The following is a 6,104-nucleotide window of genomic DNA, read 5'->3' as shown; positions in this document are numbered from 1 at the left end:
TCTTAGTGGATAGTTTGCCTTGTGGGTTTGTTTCTTGATCACCAAGCATCCTTTGCATTTGTATATCTTTGCTTTCATATGTTTGTCTTCCAAAAAGTACAAAAATATTGTCAGTCTAACCTTGTTGCTTGCAGTTGAAGCAATCATCAGAAATTAGGTCAAAGTCAGTCATTGATCAGTCAAAGCAATGGATGATGGCCATTCTTGCAGAATTTGGGCATCATGATCAATAATCAAAGGTTCATACATCTTGAGACATCATTTGAAGACAAGTTCTCAAGGAATTAGGGTTTGGAATTCATCAGAAGTAGTTCAATCAGTCCAAAACCCTAGAAAAGTCAACAGACAGTCAAACTTGGTCAACAGTTGATTTAATCAAGATTTGATGGATAGAATTGATTTGAAGAAGTTCATTCATGCTTGTATAAGCCTCATCTATCATGTTCAACCTCATCATGGAAGAAAATCAAGCCAATCAGAAAATTTTCCAGAAATAGAAAGTGGACCTGTAATTTCAACTGCCAAAAATGGAAACTTCTTGATCTTAAACTTACATCATGATACAAGCTTCAAATGAATTTTTGCCCAACATGAAAGTTGAAGATCTTGTCTTCCCATTTTCAAAAAGTCCAAGAACATCAAAATCCCATGTGTGGTTGTCAAGATATGATCAAATCATTTTCACCAATTTTTGAACTTCAACAAGCCATAACTCTCAAACCATAAAGCCAAATTTGGTGGGGTTTTTTCCTACACACCACATTTTTCATCCTCTTTCCAAAAATATAAATTTCATGACCTAAAACCTCACCATTCAAAATGGCATTTTTGGACCAATTCCTTTAAAATTCAAAGTTTGACCAAACTTTGACTTTTTGATTTACGGACTTTTTCATCATTTTGCCAATTGGGAAATGTTTTAAACCATATTTGAAACTTGCTCAAAGCTTAAAACCATCATCATACCATCATTCCATCATCATTTTGGATAAAAATTCAAAATTGGCAAAAAGTGCAAATAGAAGTACATAAACAAAACACACACTGCATTTTTCTGTACCACCAAAAACAGCAAATATACTGCCCTTTTTGCAGCCTGTAGCAGCCCAATTTCTCAGCAAATACACCTCCAATTACACTTGACCAAACATTAGCAGCTTTTGCAATTAGCTTCATAAAACAAAAACAAAGTGAGCAACTCATGAAACAACCAAAAACAGCAAGTTGTGTGGTCCTGTACAGCATAATTAAGGCCCAAAATCGTGCCCATTCACACCTCTCTTTCCACTCATGCTCACTTAGCATTTTTGCATTTTGGTTCATTAAAGTTAAAATTGGATTAGCATTACATTAGGGGAGGTTAAACAGAAGTATATAATGTTGTGTTCTGTCCAATTTGAGCCCTAGCAGCCTCTTGAATGCACAGAAATCTCACTCTCTCTAAAATCCATTCTTAGCCATTCTTCAAACTTCTTCCAAAAACTCCAAAAAGAACCCGTGCATTGGTTCTTACCTCATCACTTACCACCACTTTGCAAGCAACTTTGAGCATCATTCTCTTAACTGGAAGCTCATTTCGAGCTCTGTTTTTCTTCGACCTCAACAATGGTTATCTTCATTTTGGACCATTTCAGGCGTGGCCAAGCTAGAACTCTCCAACCATTCTCCATCTAGAGGCTTCATGTACACCTGTTCCGAGGTTTTGCAAGCAAACAACAGCCATTTCATCACCTTGCTTCAGTTTTGGTAAAGTCTCGACTTACTCCATTTCCTAAACTATGCTGTACTTACTGTAGACTTTAATGCGCTGATTGTTTTGAGCTTTAAAACATGAGAAATGATCGAGTATTTAGTGAGTTATGTTGCTTTAAAGCTGCACACATAAATATGTTTCTTGCTTGTTACTTCTTATTTAGTTCAAATTGGTGTCTATGGTTGTGGTAATAGTCATGTACAAAGAAAGAGGAACATGTTGATATGATGTTTGTCGATGTTGGTCGTGAATTGCTCTTACTGTTTTTTTTCTTGAAATGATGAACAAAATGATGAGGGTACTGTATGATTGAAACCCTAAAAGCTTGCGCCCAGTTTTCCTTCATGAAACGCGATTGGGCTTTTGTTTCCTTTTGTCTGCTTGCTATTGGCACTGTATCATTGCCTCACCAGCTATCACTTGCCACGTCTCCAAACCAATACTCACCGTTTCATTTATTCACCCACAGTATTTTGTTTTCATTTCATGAATTATGTTTTGGTCTGTTTTGTTAGTTTGTTTTGCATGCACAACCTTATTACAAAGCCACTACCGTTTTGCTGTTGCTGCTAAATCCATGTTGTTGCCAAACCATGCTGCGGTTTCGAAATCTCATGAGCATTGTCCTAAAAACCATATGTTTTGTGCTATATCCTGTCGTTTGGTTGCTGTGTGTTATTGTTGCATAAACCTCATGAGTGTATTATCATGTGGTGTCCATGTGGCTGTTTGAGTTTTATTGTTTAATGAACATAAATGTATAGACCTACTGTAATGCCAATGTTGCTGTTATGATGATGCTGTTCTGCTGGTAATGCTCATTGCCATGTACTAGAGATGTTTTTGTTCATGCCATGAATGCAGTTGTTTTGATGATTACATGTGGATGTTGAATATGCTATGCTGCTATATGCTGTCATTTGTTTTGGTTTGGTCGAATGATGAATACTGCTGCTGTTGTCTGTTTCAAATTGCATGAACCTACTGTGCTAAATCATGATGCTGCCTGTACTGAATGCCATGATACCCTGCTGCAAATTTCGAAACATGTTGTTGCTTTTGTTTGTTTTATTTGACATGATAATTGTTGCTGCTAATCATGCTGTTTTGAAACCTTAGAAATCCGCCCAGGAAATTCATGTGCAGTGTGTTTGGTTCGTGTTGTTTTGATGTCACATTGAATGTTAATATTCTATGGCCTGGCTGTGTTTGAACTTTGTTTGTATTCGTTTTATGTTGATTAGCATGAACAAGTTAAACTTGCTGTTGCATAAACCCTAAACCCTGCCCATAAAATCCATGAATTGTGTTTGTTGTATTTGGTTATGGCTGTTTTGGATGTTGCGTGAACATTGTTATTGCCTTGCTGATTGCCATGCCATTCGAGTTTTGATTAAAGATGAACATTGATGATGAACTTGAGTTTGAACAAGTGCTGTTGTTGTTGAACAAAACCCTAACAACACTTTTTTCCAGAACTTGAACTTGGATTGGTTGGTTTGTTTGAATTGCCCTGCGTGTGTACTGTTCTATTGAAATCCAACCAATCAAATTATTTGGTTTGTTTGAATGGCCATGCGTTGACCTTTGTTTGACCCTTATCCCATGCTATGTGTTCATGATTTGCCTCAATTATTCATCAACTTCCAAAATTAATTTCTCATTCATTTTAATTCCAAAAATTATGAAATTTCTTGCATAATGATCACAAAGATGTCTACTATTTTATGGTGAATTTTATTTAATTTTTCAGTGGCTGGATTTTTTTATGATAATTATTTTCTTCACATGTGTGCATAAATGATACCCTTTGCCATTTCAATTGTGAAATTGTCATATTGCATCCAATGCCTTTGAGATTTTTTGTGGTGAAACTAGACACATTGATCTTCATTTCCATATAAAGTTTGTGGATTTCCCATTTGTGGTTTGATAGATATGAATTTTTGAATTAGGGTGTGACAATTTGTGTCACACCAATGATTTGCAAATGTATGATTTTTGTTCACATGCTTCCTCTTATCCAAATGACTCCAAATTTTGCATAAATGATCCCTTGTATGTCTAGTTCATGTATAAATTTTCTTGGAATTAATCTTGCTGTTTTCCATTTGATTGAGAATTTTCTTCCATACTTGGTCATTTGTTGAATTTTTGTGCTATACCTTGCCAAATTCTTTATGAAATTCTCAAATCTTGTCATATGACCATGAAATTTCATATGTGATAACTAGACATCTCAAGCTTTGCATTGGTGTAAATTTCATTCATTTCTCTTCTGTTTTCAAATTGATATGATTTTTTGAAGTTGACCTATGCTTGTTGACTTTCACCATGCTTACTTGAATTTGATTTGACTTCATGAATTTCATTGACTGCCTTCCTCTCATCCAAATGCCATGAAATTTTGCATGTATGCCATGTTAGATGTTAGGATTGAGTGTGATTTATTTCATAATTTTTGAAAATGTTTGAGTTGACTTTTGGATGAAGTCTTTGCTGTTGACTTTTGTATGCCTCCTTTGCTATGCTTTGCATTCCTTGGCTTATGTAATGACCTTGATGCATGATATAAGTTTGAATCCCAATTGTGTTTGATTCCTACATGATTGAACTTGACTTTGATTGAACATTGCTTGCTGCCTTGACTTTTTCTTTCATCTTTGACCCTAGGCTAGTCCTAGTGGTCTTGTAAGCTTACAATTGAGCTGTTGTTTCAGGTTGAGCACCCATGCTTTAAGGATCACTCCAATGGGCTTGATTTGAATTGTTTATATTGTGCTAACACTTGTTCTGTAGGTGACTCATATGCTTGAGTCTTTGTGCCTTGCACAATGGGTCCTTCTGTGTGACCATTGGTTCATTTTCTTTTGCTTTTGACTGTTGACTTGTTTGCTAATGAGTTTGACTTTTGCAGGTACTTTAGTTGCCTAAGTTCTTTGAACTTGATTGCTTGCTTTGCTTTTGCTTTGAGGTATAAATACTTCTTCTTCATGTAGTCTGGAGACCCGGTCTGTTATTTGACCGGGCAAACTGTCTGAAGTCCTCCTTAAGAGGCAATGCCTGTGTTTGTTTATAATTGTCCTAAGCAGGAAAAGTCCTTCAAGTAAGGCAATTGGTGGAAGGTAGGGATAAGCAATCTATCCCCCACTATTCAGTGTGTCCTCTCTTGCTCCCATTACATGGTTGAAGCAATGAGATAAATACCCAAGATCCAATCGAGTCAATAATGTGGAGAGAGTTCCTACTTTCTGAACTCCCACACTTTCTTTGATGCTCTCTCTGATTTGAGATAGAAGCAATGAGGCATACTCCTCATCTCCTATTCATCTGCTTCACCTGAGCCCCTCAATGGCCAGGTTAAGAGCGACCTTTTACCCATTACAGTGGACTGTTAAAGTCAAACCCTCTTGTGTGAGCCCCCACTGTTTGGCTATAGAGTGTGCTGTTTGCTATTCATTGATTGATTGATTGCTTCATGTGCACTTGCTTGCCTGTATGCTATGCATTTATCATCATCAATTGCCATTAATGCATGATCATCTCATCTGTTTTGTGATGCTATCATTGTTGTTTGCCCATTGAGGACAATTGTAAGTCCATTGCTTTGGCATTTGCTCCTGTGATATGGAAGGATAGAGTGTAAGACCTCATTGGTCACTCATATCTTCTGTCATTGCTTTGTGTGTATGTGAGGATACAGTTATAAGTCCCTGTAAGTTGGCATCTGTTATCCTGTGATCATAATTTGATCTGTTTGATGTTGTATGTGAGGTTGCAGTTGTAAGTCCCTGTAAGTTGGCATCTGCTTTCCTGTGATCATAGTTTGTTCATCTGTTCGTATGAGAGGTTGCAATTATAAGTCCCTGTAAGTTGGCATTTGCATTCCTGTGATCATATTGTTGCTTTTGTTCTTGTATGTGAGGATCCATTGTAAGCCCCTGTGATGTGGCATTGGATTTCCTAGGACCATACTGTGGAGTTAACCTAAGGCCAGATAGATTGGCAGTTAACTTCCATATTTCATCTTTGTTTTCTTTTGAGGAGATCGGTGTAAGTCCATTGAGTGGCATCTGATATCCATTTCTGTTTTAGGAGACTGGTGTAAATCCATCTATTGGTATCCGGTATCCGCTTTTATTTCTTTACCTGTGGAGATTAGTGTAAGACCATTGAGTGGCTTCTGATATCCCGTTTTGTTTTAGGAGATTGGTATAAGACCATTGATTGGCATCCGATATCCGCCTTTGCTTTGTTTGTTTGTTATTATTAACTGCTATTCCAAAGGACACACTTGAATCATCTGCTATATGATTTCAAGAAGTGAACCTTCTAAGAAGTTTTACTATCC

This window comes from Lathyrus oleraceus, chromosome 6, assembly GCF_024323335.1.
Source record: "Lathyrus oleraceus cultivar Zhongwan6 chromosome 6, CAAS_Psat_ZW6_1.0, whole genome shotgun sequence".
Taxonomy (NCBI): Eukaryota; Viridiplantae; Streptophyta; class Magnoliopsida; order Fabales; family Fabaceae; genus Lathyrus; species Lathyrus oleraceus.
Note: the sequence above shows the minus strand (reverse complement) of the source record.